Source organism: Fukomys damarensis, unplaced genomic scaffold, assembly GCF_012274545.1.
Source record: "Fukomys damarensis isolate Sample0158 unplaced genomic scaffold, DMR_v1.0_HiC HiC_scaffold_5, whole genome shotgun sequence".
Taxonomy (NCBI): Eukaryota; Metazoa; Chordata; class Mammalia; order Rodentia; family Bathyergidae; genus Fukomys; species Fukomys damarensis.
In genome coordinates this window covers 4516947-4535875 of record NW_022900917.1, presented here as the reverse complement: position 1 = coordinate 4535875, position 18929 = coordinate 4516947, and the positions used below count along the sequence as shown (strand labels likewise).

Sequence of the window (18929 nt, the reverse complement as noted above, 5' to 3'; positions counted from 1 at the left end):
ACTCTCTGAAGAGAAAAGGGCCAACAGCAAACAATGGCAAATAAGATGGGGAAGGACCCGGCTCCCTAGGGACATGAGACCCCCCCAGGAAAGTAGCAAATGAAGAAAAATGAATGATCTGGAAAACAACTGTCTTGTGCCAAAATGTATGCCCAGACCAACAGCCAGATGCTACTCTGACATTCCCAAACAAGGGAGTTCAACTTGCATTTAATCACCATGATGACAAATGATGTTAGTGTAGACCACAAAGAAATTCTGAAGACAGATTGTCTTAGTTACTTCTCATCACTGAAACACAATACCCAACACCCCCAACCTAAAGGAGCCCAGGTCTATCTTGCTCACAGTTCCAGGGGGTTCAGTCCAAGGTCAGCTGGTTCCGAGGCAGAAATGCATTGTGGGAGAGTGTGGAAGAGGACAGCTGCTCCGCCGTGGCAGCCAGGAAGCAGAGAGATGAGCAGGAGCGGGACAAGAGCACACTTTCTAGGTCACGTCCCCAGTGACCGCCTCCCAACAGCGCATTCAGCCATGGACTCGTGAATGGATACGCTCACTAATGAGCGCAGCACCCCACGATCCCATCACTGTCCACACACATGAGATCTGGGAGGACATTTCAGATCTAACCCAGATGTCGCGTGTACAGATGCTATCCATGAAATGCATTGCATCACAGGGAAACTCGGCTCTTGGGTACAGAGACTTAAAAAACTGCTTCAGTCATAGGATAAATAAAATCAAGCTTTTGGTGGCCAGTCTTATATATTCAGGTATATGACTTGGAAGAAACCTCAAGTGGGCCTGAACCCTGCAGAAAAGTGACGAAAACCGTGGAAGAGAGCTCCAGTGTCACGGGCCAGAATCTCCAAGGAATCCCAAGACCTCCATGGCCGTTTCAGCCCTGGCAGTCACTTTAGTCTGTGACCTTCCGTCCAAACATAAACGCTCTGCAGCTTTCACTTACCGCTTCCTTTTCAAGCAGGAAAGGTTAGTTCTGTTTACCTTCACTGATTCTGTCATTTCTAAAAAGACATCTTTGTTTAATTCCTATGAAGCAAACAGCCTTAAGGAGGTGAGCTTTGACCTTTCTGTGCTAAGGGAGTTCTCTTACCAAGAGCTACGAGTGACAATGTTCTCACTGTCCTGAATAACACCGGCAGAAGAGGAACCAAGAGCCACAGCCTAAAGCGTATTGTGAGTGAATAGAAAAAGAAAAAAAAAAACATAGGTGGGAAGAGGCTTGAAAAAGAAATCAGGGAGAGCAGGAGACAATGCACGAAATCCTTCCTCCAAGTTTCTGGGTTCTATCACTGCAATACATTTGTTTCCTCTCCATTTGGGCCTGGCTGCTAAGGAGTAGTGTTTCCACTGGTCACCTGCTTCCTTCCAGGAGCACTCAGGTGTCCCTAACAGGTGTAGCAAGCTCTGTGGCCTCGCGCCCTGTGCCCCTTCCTGGGCAGTAAAGGAGCTAACAGGAGCACCTGGGCTGTGTCTCCAAGGGGAAGGCGCAGCTCTGGGGCCTAAATGTGCACTGGAGTTTCTCAGACAGCTTGGTTCTATATGGAGCCATCAGACAAAAGCAAAAATAAAGGTCCCGAAAAATCTGGATGGTGATCACCCTATGGGAACAAAACAGCAATAGTTGTATTTCTGTAATTAGTGTTTTACAAGAAAAGGACTCAGAACTCACACACACACCCAAAAAACTGGTGAAAATGAACGTTTACTACATTTAAAGTATCCAAATATATAATAAGTATTATGTAAAATGCAAAAAAAATCAGCAAGCAGAATTTAAAAACCAAATTGAAAAGCAAAACAATCTTCAAGAATTACTAGTCACAAAGAGTTGAAAATGAGATCATGGTACTTGTACTTTGGTGAAGTGAGTTCTTACAGTGCATAAACATTGTTGCCATGGAGTCAGGAGCATAGGGAGGTGCAGATTTTGTCACTGCCACAAAAATGTACTCATCATCGCAGAAATGGTGATGTGTTCATGAGCTGGCTCCAAATCTGTTCCTCTGACTCCTTTACCTTCTCATAACCCCAGCTCTCACTGGGTGGCTTGGAGTATTGTTGAACAACTTCACGGCAGCGGGCAGGAGTTGAAACCCATTTATCCATCTCCTGCTGCATGCAGTCTGCCTTTCCTGTCTCCAGCCCTGCTCCAGTTCCCCCTCTACAGCAGAGAGACAGATGTCCAGCTACCTGTCTGTCCCATAATTCTCACCTGGCGGTGTGCATGTCCTGGGGTGACCCCAGCAGCTCACACTCTGTATAACCCTCTCCCTTGTCCTGTAGCCGTGGCCTGGCACATGCTCAGCCGGCAAAGTGGCCATGCCAGAGGCCAGACACTGCCTTGATCAGGTCACTTGCTCTGTAAGACTCATCAGAGAAGCTAGGAAGGAGTTCCTCCTGCTGGCTTCAAAGAAATAAGTCACCATGTGCCGTGATAGAGTATGAGATGCCACCCAGGAGAGAGCAGCAGCTGACAACAAGGAGAGGAGAGGGGCTGCAAAGGACAGCCAGAGGAAATGGGGAACTCAGTACCCCACAGGACCTATCTCTGTCAGCATGCGAGCCCCTGACCCCAGCACCGCCTCAGCAGTTGAACATCAAATATTCAGGTCTAACTGCAGCATGGGCACTTTGTGATAAATAGCAGGTCTGGGGTTGGGCACTCAGTACCTAAAAGGTTCGCCATCACTGAGCTGGAAGAAAACCCTCAGGCTTGGGAAGGGACGCAAACACCCAAGCTGCACCAGACTCCTGACCCGGGACCCTGCAGGATAACAAGGAGAGATTAAGTCGCTGTGTTTGTGATCCCGTTCTGCAGTGACAGCGAAAGAGATGATCCTACTTTACCCCAAGAACAAGTATCCCCGCAGAGCTGTTTTCCTTTGCCTATGATTTTGTGCTGCTTTCTGAGGGCCACAAAAATACAGCAGAAAGCTTTATGAATGTGTATACCGTTGCACAATTCAAATCTTCAATGCAGAATACAATTCTCCATGCATGCATCTCAAAACACAAAGTGGATTCAACATTTTTCAAAATATTAAAATACTTTGTCTTGGGCCCTTAAAAATTGGAAACTATACCTCCAAGCTAGTTTTTAAAACAATTGTTGTTTTTAGTTATGGGGAAGAGGTATACTCCATTTTTTTAATGTTTTATTTTCGAACATTTGTAGAGTTATGGAATTCTTGTGACGATAGTAAACTCCTGTGTATCCCATGCCGTTTCCTGACTGTTAACATCTCACATTAGTGTGGCTCCTTCACGCAGTTACTGAACCAACTTCGATACGCCAGTCTGAAGGAACCCTACATCTCATTCGGGGCTCCCTCATTTTATGTCACGCCCAATGTCCATCTCAGGAGCCCATACAGGACACCACAGGACATTCAGTCACCACACCTGCCTACGCCACCCAGATTGGTACAGTTCTCAGATCTGGCTTGTTTCCAGTGACCTTGGCATTTTTCCAGAGCACTGGCCAGATATGTTTAGTACACTGCACACACGAAGCTTCTCTCCGCACTGATCCAGTGTACCCACTATCAGCGTGACTCGTGCTGTCAGCATGAACCTTGCAGCCCTGGCTTGAGGTAGCACGGGCCAGGATTCTCTGTGGTTTCTTCTCCCTGTCCCTTCTGTTCCCTTAGGAAGAAAAGCCCTGGGAATCAGCTCTACCCCTGAGAGCACAGGACAGCCTCAGAGTTCTTCCGCATGGGAGATCTGTCCACTTCCCTCATGTATTAATTTATTTCATCGCTCATCTATACAAGCAGCGTTAACACTGTATGCGTTCAGTTATATCTCGGTGCTGTTTTATTCGTTCTGGTGCCCAGAGCGGCCCAGCTCTGGGGGCTTCCCTCACTGGCCCGCGTTCCCTTAGCAGACACCTGTCCTTGTGCATTTCTTTCCTTCGCTCTCTGGCACTGTGAGACACTCCAGGCTTGACTCACGCATCTCCACCCTCAGAGCTAGATCAGCCACTTCTCCGAGGAGCTCTGCTTCCTCCCGACGTGGGCAGCGGTGGCCTTTCTGACACTAAGGTGTCACTGCTTCCAGTCCAAGCCACCTCTTTGATCTCTGCATATGGGGCCTTGGAATATTTCTACAGTCTTAATTTATTTACCAAACATTACTGTGCACCCAGCCTTGTTGTAAGTACTCTGTAAATATGAACTCCTTTCATCCTCATAATAATCTTGTGGCTCAGCAAGACAGGTGGAATGCCACCCATCGGCCCTGTTTTATGGATGGAGAAAAACCAAAGCACAGAGAGATCTGACGTGTGCTCCAAGTGGCAGAGCCATGACCCAGCCCTGGCATCCAGAGCCAGATTTGCAGCAGTCACCAAGGCAGCGAGGGGCACCTCACCACCGTCTGGGAAGAGTCTGTGACCACCCTAGGTTACCTGCTGCTTAAGGCCACATGAGATGCCTGCCAGTCTCTGGCCGGTGCAACCTGAAAGAGGAGCTTCTGAAATGCACCCCAGAGAAGATTCCAGCCTCCACCAGGGACTGAGAGGGCACCGAGAAACCACTCCACTGGTGGCTGCCAATATACCTCACTTTGCCAGTCTCATTCAAGGGCAATAGGCAGTACTGTGCTTCATTTCCTTCCATTTATTATTCCCACAATCTTAAGGGAGGTTCACCTCTTTTCTATATATGAACTCATTTCATTATGTTATGCTCCACTGATAAATATTTGAAGAAAAGTGTCTCATGAAAATTGCTGAACAAAACTAAGCTTTCCATTTATAGCTACCTAAGGGGAAATGTTAAGGGTGTGATTACATTATGACGGTCACTAGCAGGTGGACCCAAGAAACCCAGGTGAGATGATTTGCAGGGAAACATGCAAACGCGGACTACACATCTCCCATGGGATTCTTTCCCTCAGGTCATCTGTCAGCACCCAGTGCAGTGGCAGGGTGTGTGACACTTCCCAGGACATGGTTTTGCTTGTCAGTAGCGCTCTTTGGAAAAGGGGATGCAGGTTAGGACAGGGGCGGGACTCCCCGGAATAGACTCCCCTAGAACCAAAGGCAGAGTCTGGCACGGCGCAGAGTCTGGAGTGACCTCTTCTTAATGTTTAGAAACTCCCTGGAAGAGTGCAGGAGACTCACATGAAGGACCCAAGAGCAAGTTCCGAGTGGGCACAAACCAGCTGCTTCCACATGTGCAAAAAGGGAGGAGCAGACAGTCCCTGCAGGGCAGCGGAGAAGCCACAAGGAAACCAATGCGTGCATGGGAATAATGGATCCATCCCTGGATGGAGGCACGGGCCGGAGTATGGGGAGAGAGTTGCGATTGAGTGTTCAGCTGGGAACCCTAATTCAGCAAGGTGGATTGAGCAGAGGGAGGGCACGGTCAACTGGATCCCCTCCGAGCCAGACATTTAAAACCTCTCTTCCAGAAGAAGCACACTTTAGCCCCTCCCCACACCCCGGGGACAACCAGTCTAGACAGCCAATTGGTCTCTATCACGGGAGACAAAGCCCACTGAGATATGTTTAAAATAAAATCCCAAAGTATATAAATGCATTATTAATTACCAGCGCCACTTTTATTAGGAAAAAAACACAGGAACTGTGCCACTGCTGGGATTTCTAAATATCCTTCCTTCCTCATTCAATCAATTGCAATAATTCAACTAGAAAATGTCTGTCAAACTCACACATCAGGGAAAAAAGTGCTGATCTGTGTATTGGATGACGTTGCCTGTCGATCGTGACAAATGCACCCCGGACGGGACGGCAAAGCCTGACATTCTTCTGAGCAGTTAGCAGAGAACTGGGTAAATTTAAAACAAATAAGAGCTTCAGCAGTCAGCTAGGAAATGAGCACAGATTGGTGGGGCTGTGTTCCCACGGTACAGGTGCCGGCAAGTTCCGAACCCCTGAGTGTTGGGGAGGGCGGCTATGATTGTAATTTCAGTTCCAGCAATTTGGACTGAATATGGATTCTGAATGTTCTTCTTACTCAGCATTAACCTGAAGGCTTCACAGGCACAGGAGGAGACAGCTGGCTTAATGAAAGGTAATCTTCCCGAGCACAATTTTTAAGTGAAGAAAAAAGAACCATGAGGTTTTTATATTTTTTCTTTCATCTCAGACTTACTTTGCTGACACCCAAACACAAAGCAACTCAGAAAAGGCCACTAAGACCAGTGCATTGCTAAGACACGGGGGCAGTAGGGGTGGCTCCTGCTGGCGTCTGAGAGCAGGGGACGCCGAGGGCTCCCTGGGCGTGGGACCCGTGTCCTCAGAGCATGCACAGCAGGCACTCAACACCTATTTAACAGCTGTTCCTCTCCGAGACCCAGGAGAAAGAAACGGAAGTGGGGTGGATTACAGTGTATTTTTGTCTCTCCAAAATCCATGCTGAAGCTGTCCTCCCATGCAGTCGTATTAAGAGGCATGAGGCTCTGAGGCCGGGGTGTAAAAGGCCCTCTCGTGCACTGGCCCTTCTTCCAGTGAGGCCGCAGCACTGCAGGCTGAGAGTGCCCTTGTCAGACACCAGAACTGCCAGCGCCTCCACCTGCGGCCCGGATGCCTCTGAATGTGAAAAATACATTTCTGATCCATTTCAGTGACCCGGCTTGGGGTATTCCGTTGCAGCAGCTTGTGTGGGCTGAGACAACTGCATCTTCTCATTCAGTTATTACTCGAGGGCAGCAAGAGGGTGAGGTTGAAGGAGCACAGGGGTGAAGGTCGCAAAGCCCGGGGTCTGACCCCACCCCAGCATTTGCCAGCAGAGGGATGGATGAGCTTGGAGCCACCACACACTGTCGCAGGCCGGATGTGCACACACTTCAAAGCCCCTCCCAGTCACTGGACCTCTGCTCCATCTGGGCCTTAACTTGTCCTGTAAGAGATCCTCCGGGAAGTTTGGGACGAATGGGGAAATTCAGGGGCTGATGACTCTTTCAAATAGCCTGCGGGGAATCCCTTCGTAATAATGATGATGCCAAAAATGCTTCCCATCTGTTGGTTTGCATATACAAGCTTCCAAGTTTTGTGCTCTTAAAGATATGAAAGTCTGAGGGCATTCAGATTGTTTTTTAAAGCAGCTTTGGGTATTATATGAAGACGTGCAGTAGTTACCAACACCACTTAGCACAATTTCCAACCATCCTGTCAGTCAGGATCATGGTGAAGGACACCGTTTCTGATCTGTCTTTATTCTCCCCTATTCCTCACCCAAAAGATGGCATTTTTACTGAGCCGTGTATTTTAAGAAGCATTTATAAATAGAATCAATAGCTCTTTACATTTAGTTTTACTTGATCTAATAAAGTTGGCAATTTGTACGTCAGGATCCAACCCTAACTTTCTTCAGGGAATGAAAAAGACTTCATATTTATTCAACTGGAAAAAAAACACAATTAAACTAGAAACAGATGACATCGGTCCTCTCAGTGGCATTCGGCACGAGCTAAACATACTCACAACACAACTGACCACTACAAACACATCCACCATCTCCCCCGGAGCTGTGCCAACAGCCGCCCCTTCCCAGTCAGCCCCGAAAGGCCACGCATCTACTACGGCGGAGGCCACGTCTGAACACCAGGCAATCGGCACTGCTCCGGCCACACACGTGCCTGTGAGACATGTCCTAAAGCTCTGCACTGTCCTGTTGTCTGCTTTGGGGCTGAGTCTTTTAAAGAGCATTCTGTGCACATCAATGAACACGGGCCTAAAACATGGGTGAAGCCGGCGTGTCAGGATTCTAGCTTCCCTTGCACCGTTACTGGGCGGGACGCTGCTTAGCCCACGCAAGGCCCTGCCTTCAATCCCAGCTCCAAGGCAAAGCAAAGCTAAGCGAAGCAGACTGTCGCTGCAGCCACCACTACTCACGGCCCAGCCTGCCGGGCTGGCCCTCCTGCTCCTCCAGACACTCTGCCATCCTTGCGCCATCTTGCTGGTTCTTCAGTCGTGAGGGCAGATGGGCTTCTCATTTAAACCTCAGAGCTGGTCATAAATTCAGAAAGCTCGTCGGACAAAAAGGGAGAAGAAGGCTGGCTCTTGGGGTGGTGGCCTCGCTCTCACTGGACAAAGGAAGTGTCCTGTCCTCCGGACACAGGTGCACACGGGGCCCTGAAATGCCCACGGGTCCACGACAGGACCCTGCAGGAAGAGAGGCAGGAGCCATGGATGGGACCACCAGCACCTGCCAGGTCACCTTCGAGGTGGGCGAGACCAAGACCACCGGGTGAAGGGCATCCGGCCTTCAGACATTGAAATCGACGGAACGAAGGAACCCTCATCACCCAGTTCAAAGCCTTGTGCTATTCTGGGATTTACGGCGCCTCAGTTTCTGACAAGAATCGCAAAGAAGAGAGGCTGAAGAGCTGACTCTGGAGCAAGCCTAGAAGGAATCTGAGGATCAGAAACAACTGAAGAAAAGTGCAGACCGGGGCAGAGTGCGGCCGACGGGCAGCTAACCAGAGCCCTCCTTCCGGAGAGGCTGTGAAGTGCGGGGGAGCGCGGAGGCAAAGCACCTGGCGAAGCGGCTGGAGGGAAGACCAGTGACGAAGGAGCCGGACGCATTCTGCAAAGAGCAGCTGGCCGGACTGGACAAGAGGAGCTCAGAGCTCCATAAAGTCTCCATTGAGCAGCATCGGGAAGCTGCTGAGGAAGTAGGAGCAGAGTCCAAGTGTCATCCGGTCAGTGCTGATCTGCAGGCCAGAATCCCCCAGTGTCACGGTGAGGACACCGCCAGACACCAGCGGGCCCGCTGTGCCTGACCAGTCCGTGCTGTGTCCATCACATCACACAGAGCACGCAGGAGGAGGGGGTCAAATCCACTTCCGGACACGCAAAACCCCTTTGCCCTGGATTCCAGAAGTGGAGCACTTCTTTCTTCCAAGTAAGAAAATAATGCACCTTACGAGAAGACCGCCAAAGAGAAGCGCCAGGAAGTGAGCTCGACAGAGTTAAACCACGTTTCCATCAACAACAGGCTGGGAAGCCAAGGCCTAGGCCAGGGATGAGTCATCAAAGGACACCATTCTCTACCAGCTGTCCCGATTTATCAAAAAATAAGAGAGAAGGGAGAAGAGGAGACGCGGCCATGCTGGCCAGGCAGGGCAGGGCAGGCTGGGGTCTCTGGGAGCAGCGGGGCTGGGGAGTAGCATGGGTGCCGTGCCACTTTCCAGGGATGCTCCCCCACTTTCCGAGCTGTTGTGGATTAGTGCCCTTTTCTGGTGCCACACAGCAAAACTAGGACCATCGCCCGGAGAAGTACTGGGGAAGGCAGGCCAGGCACAGTGCTGGAGCCCCTCTGCCCAGCGGTCGTGGGCACTGCTCCTCCATTCCAACCTCAGCTGCTTCCCAGCCACCAAGCGCCAGCCTGGCACGTTGGTTTACCCCGGTGCTCTGTACTCTGCCACCTATCACCCACCCTGCACCTTCCCCTCCTCCTTGGCCTGGTCATCTGTTTATCCTTTTATTGGCTAGCGATCACTTAGAAAATGTCTGAGGACACGAAAGTGCCAGGCACCAGAGTGCACAGCCAGGAGGGCAAGCGAAGTCTGCTCCCAAAGGACACAGCACACGAGTACCTGTATGGATGAGGCCCACAGATGAGCCCCAGGCTCATTTCCCAGCCTACACAAAACATGGGGACAGCATCATAAGTGGGACGAGGGGGAAAGGACAGTGAGACGGAGCATCACCTGGGAGAGTCCACATGGGCTGAGGACCTGAGGACCTGGTTCCTGAACTCAGAAGAGGGAGAGAAGCCAGCCCTGTGAGGCCTTCAGGAAGAGCCTGCACTGAGGGAAGAGCTTGTGCAAAGGCCCAGGGGCAGCAAAGGGTCTGGTGTTTCCAGAGGTCTGAGCGTGAGCACAGGGCAAATCAGCAAGAGTTACACTGCCTGGATGGGCTGGGCCTTGTGGAGCTGGCATTGTGTTCTGCCCTGACTCCCGGAAGAGAACAATCTAGAGATAGCAAACCTCAAAGTAACAGGAAAGAACAGTGTCTTCACAAGTACTTCTGTGTCTGCCGCCTATCTGCAAGGCCATTCAAGTACCCAACTCTTACACTACGGAAACCTTTGGCTGAGCAGAACAGAGGATCCATGACCAGTCTGGTCTGACTGTAACACTTGGTCTTGAGGGGGTTACACTTCCCCTCATTTTAGCAACAGGGGCCTTGGCGGAGCAGTGTGGATGAAATCCTCAGTGGCGGGGGTCTGGAGAAGTAGAAATAGTGCGCTCCGTAAAGGGAGCGGAGAACGAGGCTGCGGCAGTAGAACCAGGACCCCTCAGAGCTGGAAGTCCCACACCGTGTGGACGGTGAAAAGCAGCCAGGGAGGCGCCACACCGAGCTCTCCGGGGGAGGAGGCCAGGCCCGGCCAGCAGTAGGCACGTGGGCTCATAGGATGCAGTACACGGGTCGGGGAGAGGTGCTGGAACTATAGACCGCAGAGTTAGGCAGGAATATAGGCGTCACAGAGAGCCAGGGCAAAGGTGAAACACGTCACAATCTGGGCTAGAGTCACATCTGCAGGAGACCAGGCTGCAAGATAAAGACGAGACGACCAGGCCCGCACACTTCGTCAGCACAGACGGACATCAGCCAGCCGGTGGGTGACCCGAGAGCTCTGCACCCGCACTTCCTAGGAGAATCTCTGTCCCTTCCACCCGTGCTTGTTACGAGACATGTTTCCCCGCTGAACACCATCACCTGAGAGACCGCGCTTGTAACCTTACTGGACGCTCACGGCCACGGCCCCGGCCCATGCTGTAGCCCCCTGGGTTTCACCCTATAAAACTCCCCTGTAGAGTGGGGTCCCTAGCCACCCACAAGGGACCCCTCAGGAGCTGTTCTCTCAATAAATATCTCCCCACTGTTAACCTCCTTTGTTCCTAGAATTCATTCTTTGATTTTAGAGAACACAAGCTCGGCGAATCAGACATCTGACAGGTCGGGGGGCACAATTATTCATATTTCATCTCCAGCATCATTTTCGGTACCAATGAGAATGACTCTGTACCTGAAGCAGAAAGAGCGAAGTGAAACAAAACAATAACAGGTCCTTCCCAAAGCCAAATGAATCCAACTCTCTGACGGGGAGGCCTGGGCCTCCGCTCCTGGTTTCACTTACTGTGTGGCCAAGGGGGATGCGACAGGGGCAGGACACTTCCTGCTCGTGAGACGCAAGTCCCTTCCACATGACCTGGGCACAGCGCGGGCTCTGCCCACCGGTCCTCATTTCCCACCTGGGCCACTGAGTTCCAAATCTGAATGCAGGCATTTCTACTTCCCCTCCTCCTTCATTCAGCCTTCCTGACTTGGAGTTTAGTTTACTGAGACAATTTAAATATTCTGCTCCACGACACTGGATGTTTCTATAATACGATTAGCAGATCCTCTCTGACTTTCTGTAAATGGCCAGACTGTTAAATGAAATAAGCAGAGATGCTCTGAAGGAAGAGTGCCATCCTCACAGTCTGCTTTCTGCTGACTTCCGTGTACTGGTAGAACCATCCAGGAGCTGTCTCCTCTCAGCTTCCTCCCACTTTAATAGCTCGTGATTGTCCGCTGTCTGTTAGCTCATAGGTGTGGCTCCTGCCCCCCCTCGAAGCTTATACTCCTGCAAGGAGAACAGGAACTGAGAAAAATGATTAGATTTGTGGGAAGCGTAGCGAGCAGCAACAGGGAGCAATGGTTCCCCAAACCACGTCAGCCCCAAGTCTCAGCCGTCCAGAGGGACATCGTGAAAGACCTCGAGGCGTTGTTTCCAGAACACAGAGACCCTGAGTCTAACACATCCTCCCGCCCTGACCTGGCTTTGGCCAGTCTCTTTCTTTATGAATCCTCCTTGCTTCTCTCTGGCTCTTTCCAAAAGCGCCCGTAAGCCATCTGCTTAATAACCCTCCCACGGCCGACTGAACTCAGTGAGCAACCGTCTCGAGAAACCATCGTCTTCTCCTTTGAATGTCAGACCATTTGGGTCGTCAGGCAGCGACTGCTGATTTATATTTTACAGGTGTAAGCACAAGCACACACACGTATACTTGAAGTCTTGCTTAAATACGTTGTGCGGGCTGCTGCATTTACCTTCTGTGATCTCTTCTAAGACACACACACCCACTCTTTCCCAGGGGATGCAGAAGCTGCAAGGGGTTGCAGCCCTCCAGTCACAGTGCTTTGGTGAAGTCCTGGAGATGGGAATCAAGATGGCCTGACTCAGAGCCAGAGCGCTAGCAGTTATGTTCTTCAGAGCCTTGGAGCAGCCCTGCTCTCCCACAGAGCCGGCTGTGGCTTCCAGGTCACACGTGTTCCCATCATGACATGCATGAAAGGTTCAGACTAGCGAGCGGATGAGCACACACACAGCCCGGTCCAACTCAGAGTTGCTCTTTCCAATTACTTGGCACTAACTCCAAACACACAAAGGACTAATGGCCAAAATATACAAGATTCTGTACAAACACGCAACGTGACTGCAACCGTGGATAAGGTGCAGAATGGTGATTAGCTGAGGGAGCCGGGTGCCTGTGACTGCGCTGCACTTGCCCGCCACCCAGTGCTCCATCTCCGCGGTTTGTGGCAGGGAAGCACATCCTAAGGTACAGGGGTCTGGGTTACAGGCCAGTTTTAACCACGCCTCTGCAAACCACACCGAATCTGGCTGCCTCCCCAGCCTTTCAGTGCCTTAGAGCTTGATCGTTTCAAGGAAATCTTTCTCTTGATTTGTAAATCGGAGTTTCCAAAAGCTTTAAGTTGCTCAACTTTTCTTCTTATCTCCATTCTGGTTGACAGAAGAATTGCTTAGCTAATCCTTTCTTCTCGGCAAAGAAATACATCAATTTCTGCTCAACCCCATCCCAATAGCTACGAGTCATGACTGGATTCATGAGGCTTTGTAATAATTAGACTGAGGGTATTTATCAACACCCAACACAGCAGTCCTGTCACACTGACAAGCACAGCAGTTCTAGGGAAGCTGCGAATGTCCCCATACCGCTGCTGAATCCCAGACTCGGAGCAGTTACGTAACAGCCTGAAGGCCCAGACAGCCTACAGAATGAGGAAAATGTCACCAGCTGGCCCTCAGACAGAGGTCTCATATCTAGCATATATAAATCAGACCCCACCAAAATAAAAGATTCCATTAAAAACAAGGCAAGCGAAATGAATCGATACTTCTCAGAAGCAGCACAAAGGCCAATAATACATGAAGAAGTGTTCAACATCCCAACACAATTTTAAATAATACTGAGATTCCATCTCACTCCAGAAAGAGTGGCTATCATCAAGAAATCAAATAATAAGGCTGTGGGGTAAGAGGAGCCCTTCTATACTGTTGCTAGAAAAGTAAACTAGTATAACCACTATGGAAATTAGCATGGAGATTTCCCAGAAAAACTGAAACTAGAGATTCCATCTGACCCAGCTGTTCCCCTTCTAGGTATCTTCCCCAAAGAGTTAAAGACATCATATTACAGTGATACAGGCACATGCATGTTTATAACAGCACAATTTATAATAGCTGAATTCCGAAGCAACCTATGTGTCCATTAACAGACAAAGGGATAAAGGGAATCTGGTCTTTACACACAGTGGAGCACTACTCTGCCATAAAGAAGGGTAAACTGAAGTCATCTGTAGGAAAACGGATGTCTTTGATGTCATAATGTTAAATCAGACACGCAGGCTTAAATATCACAGTTTCTCATATATGAGAACTCCAAACTACAAATACAGAGCAAAATAAAAGGCAGATAATAGGAAGTAGGGAGGTAGATCTTTCTCAAAAAAGAAAGGAATCAGGAGGTGGAAGGGAAGGGAGGAAGAAGAGGAAGGCATGGAAAACACTAAGACGTGTTTTGTCCCTCCACACAAGGAACAGAAACATTATGTACTAAGAACATGGGCCAGGAAAAGAACTGAAAGAATAAAATGATCTGATATAAAAAAGATGGAACAGCTCACAAGGAGCAGTGTGAGCCCAGGCCAGTTTTACTTTACAGCTTGTGAACACTGTTTCATTGCAATAAACCAGGACTAGATTTTCCAACAGTCCACTGGGGCACTGCAGGAGCTTAGATGAACGATGCTATTGCGCAGTTACTGCCGGTTTTTTAAATGCCATTCTTTTCAAGGTTGAAGTTGTGCTTCTTTGAACACGCATCCATATTTTGAGCACAGCAGATTCCTCTCCTCTCCTTGCAATCTCGAAAGCAGAAGCACCTAGAGTGTTCTGAGTGCGGCATTTGCAGTGAATCTCAACTGCTCTCAAAGGGTTGGTTACTAGGAACATCGGTCACCTCTGGTAGCCAAAGGAAGGGCGCGGCTTAGACACTGAGGCTCCTCCTTGACAGTAAGAGGAGTCAAGCACTGAGATGGACCGAAGAAACGCGGGGGCTCCGCACGCAGGGACACAGCACCCGCAGCGCCACAGTCCGCGGAGGGCGAGTGTACAAAGCACAAGGGAGGTCCGTGCAGGCGGCCTGGACGCGTCCGCACCAAGTGACTGCGTGGCAGTTCAAATGCAGGTCGCTGCCCGGCGGTGGGCACTGGGATCCGATGCAGCACGCGCCCGGCCTACTCCCCTGAGACGTGCACCCAGCAGCAGGCTGGCCGGCCTGGGGACACTCAGAGGCACGCTCGGCCCAGTGAGTACAGCTGCTACGAGCCTAAGCCAGGATGACAGGCGCCCGGCTTGCACCAAAGACTAGAGCATCCCCGCACACTGCGCAGGCGCATAGCCCAGGACCGGCTGCCCAAGGAGGGCCGGGAACACAGAACGCGGCTGCACGGTTTGGGACAGAGGGACACAGAACGCAGGACAGCCTGACCCCGCCCTGCTGAGGCCAAGGACATACATGGGTAGGGCCAGAGGCCCAGAGAAGCCCTGCAGAACCCACCACCAAAGCTGGAAACATACGCTAAGGGAAATGAAGAAGGGTTAAGGCATTTGCAGGAAAATGGATGCACTTGCGACCATGACGTTAAGTGAAATAAACCAGATGCACACGCTTAAAAATCGCATGCTTTCTCTTATATGAGAAGCCCAACGTATAACTAAAGAGCAAAATAAAAAATAGGAAATAAGAAGTAGGGAGAGAGATCCTTCTCAAATGGGAAGGGGTCAAGAGATGGGGGGAGGGGGCTGAAAAAGGAGCTGGCAGCTTGAGGTCCCGAGTTCAATCCCCGGTACCAAAAATAAGGAGCTGGGATGTGTTGGGACAGTGACAACTGCACACTGGAAGGCAGACGTTATGCACTGCACATACGTACTAATAAAGGCAATGACTTGGGGAAAGAGGAAAAACACTAACTTTCTGTCAGGAAGCAAGACCAATACATTTAAGATTCTCATCTAGCATGAAATAGCAATAAACACAGAGAGATTCCGCACGACAAAGTCCCTCCATGAGGTAGTAAACTACCTGAATTTCACAATCCACTCACTCTTCTCTTTCATCAGAAATCCAGTGGGCCACATCTATGCATTCCTTCACTCCCTCGGAAACCAGTGCTTGGGGAAATTGTGAGGCAGAACATAGACTGATCAGTGAGCGGGATTCCGAAGTCACACCGTGGCCCTCTGGCAGGTAAGACAAAGTCCTGCCGTGGGCACTGGGCCTGCCACGCGTGGGAACCCAGAGATGGCCCTGAGGGCCTGGGCTGACGGCTCTCACACCCGGGCCCACGGTGCCACAGTGGGAACAGATACGTCTTATGTAAGGAAACCAAAAACCATGAAGGGTACGCTGATCTCCATTTCCTTAGCTGCCTTTCTTCCCCCAAACACCTGCAGGTGTAAGCTGCAGAAAGACTGGCTCCCCGGAGCGAGCCGTCTCACACGGCAAAGGGGCCTCCCGCACGTAGGGTTTCATCGGAATGAAGCTGACATTTGAAACCAGGCAAATACCTCACGTAATGCGGTGTGAGAGGCAGAGGATCAAGTCTCCCTCAACGGCAAGCAGTCATGTCAAGAAACTAGAGAGATTTATAGCTAAGTGGATGCACACTGAGGCCACACTCTTAAGTGAAATTAATAAGTTACACGTGTGCAAGTACGGAATAGTTTCTCTGTGAAAAACTAAAAGTGTAAATAAGGATTAAAATGTGTAATTGATACTGCATAATAGGAAGAAAAGGTTTAAAAGAGTAGAGGAAGTGGGAGGGGTAGGGGAAAGGGAAAAGAAAAAATTGTGAAAAGGAAAAACATGGAAACAATGAAAAACAGGGAAGGGTGGAGGGGCTGAGGGGAGGGGCGGGGAGCGGGGAGAAATAAGAACCTGGTAAGTCGTGCAAAGGTGCAAGATCCCAATGATGAATGTAACTGTGTTGTGTACCTAATATGTGCCAAGAAATTTAATAAAGAGTCTTAAAAAAAAGAGCGAGATCTCACCCACGCAGACGTGAGGATTCACACATAGCTTGGCAGCCAGCAACCACATGAGCCGCAGTGGACAGACGGACATCCCACACCCGGGCTGCCCATCCACAGCACACGTCAGGCGCGATCTGGAGCCCAGATCCCCTGCTGTGCTCTGGAAATTTCTCATCATGGCGAATCTCAGTGAATTACCTGCGCTCGTCTGCAGAGAGCTCACAGACAGAACCGGAAGCATGAGCACACCCCGGGACACAGCGGGGCACCCCGCTAGATAATAGAGACCAACGTAAAATGCAACATGGCACAGCGACCCCCACATTCCCTGAGGGCGGGCCTGTGGGCACTGGGTCCCACGTGCGCTCCGTGCCTCCTCTGACAGCTCCTCCAACTCAGCCACACACACAGAGCAGAGCCTGGTGTCACAGGCCGGCCTCCCATCTCCCTGGGTAAAGTAAGGTGCACGAGGACAGCGGCGAACTGAGCGGCAGAGCAGCAGGAGGGCAGATGACGCCCAGGAGCAGCTGTGCCAGCTGTTTAAGGAGGGGACACTCTGTGCCCAGGAGATGCTGCTGCCTGGCACCCCACACCCATGGAGCAGTGCCATGGTGGGCATCAAAGGATGGGCAGAGAGAATATGAGGTGCTTCTTCCTTATTCCAACCCCTCCTGCCCCGCCTTCTGAGGGTCACTGTCTCAGCCCCTCTTTAAGAAAGAAAAGGGTATTTACATACAGTGGAGTACTATTCTGCCATAAAGAAGGATAAACTCAGTTATCTGTAAGAAACTGGAGGCACCTTGAGACCGTAATGGAAAATAAATCAGACAAAACAGCTTAAATAGCATATGGCTTCTCTTATACGAGAAAAACGAAGCATAAACAAATTAAAGAGTAAAATAAAAGACAGAAAATATAAAACAGGGGAATAGATCGCTTGCAAATGGTAAGAGGACCAAGAACGGGGGGTGAAAAAAGAATGGCGATGTGTCATGTGTACACCCCATCCCCACAACGAAAGCGATGACTGTGCACTGCGATCAGGGGCTAATACAGAAAGGAAGAGTGGTTCCGACTGTGGCCCCTTCCACACCTCCGACTGCCCAGGCCACGGCTCTCCCTCCAGGAAGAATGAGCGCTCCCACTCTGGCCCTCTGCTCTGAGCTGCAGCTCTCCACGTAAGCCCTTCCCTCATCTTTCAGGTCCTAACTACGGGGCCTCTTCTCAGTCCAGGCTGATGCGCAGCAGAGCACAAAGTAGGGAACAACCAGCCCCAAGGGCAGCAGACGAGCAGCCCGCTGCTCAGGGAAGAATGCTTTCCCGGTGTGCGGGGGTCCCAGGTTCGATCCCCAGCCCTGGGGGATACACTGAGCCTCACTGACGCACCCAATGCTCAGGCCTTTCTTCCTCTGCCAGCTGCACTCAGCCACGCATGTGCTAAGGCCCTACTGTGTGCCTGCCTCGGGCTAGGGGGTGGGGGCTGTGAGGGAGAAAATGTGCACAGAGGTGAGGAAAGTTAGTGGGCGAGGGGGGGATGCTGTGGAATGGATCTGACCACTACAAACCACCAAATGAACTTATCAACTGCAGACCACCTCCCGGAGAGAAAGAAAACTTGGGAGGAGCCGAGAGGACAACGGGAGGTCGCCCTGAGAAGCTCAGATTGCTGCTGACCCACTGTTCACCTTCCGGGAGAAATTGCACCACTGTGAATGTGGACAAAGCCAGGACAGCAGAGTCGGGACGCCTGGCTGACTCTGAGCCCGGGTCTCCTCCAAATGCCCATGTGCGGCTCCTGAGGTGGGGCCGGGCTGCTCTGAGGCACCCGGTGTGGAGGACAAGCTTTCCAAGGCCACGCTGGGCCAGGTCCTGCTCCCTCAGCTTCCTCGCTCTCCGAGACCCGGTCTCTGCCAGGCGAAGATCTTCATGCTGGAAGAGTTAGGAGCTGAGGCTGCCCTGTGCCCGCTGGCTCCCGGCCGCTGTCCCAGGCAGGAAGGGTCAAAGTTCACAGAGCAGCAGCATTTAGGAAGAAGAGGAAGGTCTGCCTTTCTCATTAGCATGCCCCAGATGACTTCAGTGAAAAGATTTGCCTTCAGCTTTGCCTTCTTCCTCATGCTCCATGGGGGACACAGGAGCATTGAGTTTGGTGGGGGTCTTGTTTCAGAAACTCATAGCCTCTCATGTTTTATTACAGCATTCATCTGATATCCAGTGAATAACTGCTGAGCTCCCACTCGGGGCCAGACATTGAGCTCGTTTCAAAGGATGTGGTAATGAGCTGGACCCACAAGGAACCTGGCCTCGGGGGTTTTCAGTGCAGCCAGAGAGGCCATTAAATAAGCAATTGCAATAAATTATAGCAAAGGTTACACAGGGCAATAAGAAGCACTTAACAAAGGCTCGGAAAGTCAAGAAAGGCTTTCCAGGAAAAGGTTTTCCTTTAAATTAGTATTTAAGGAATGCCTAAAAGCTGAAAGTGGGTTGGAGGATTGAGAATTTTCAAGGCAAAATACGAACATCATGTGAGAAGGGATGGGCTGTGGATGC

The 18929-nt window shown here is 50.7% G+C and overlaps 1 protein-coding gene and 1 pseudogene across 1 annotated transcript in view; one reads left to right on the top strand and one right to left on the bottom strand.

Annotated features, from left to right (window-relative positions):
* The window catches only part of Ncald (neurocalcin delta), a 222190-nt gene that overhangs the window by 147931 nt on the left and 55330 nt on the right, over nucleotides 1–18929 (bottom strand). The window lies entirely within an intron of this gene.
* Nucleotides 8127–8775, top strand: LOC104859132 (annotated as a pseudogene).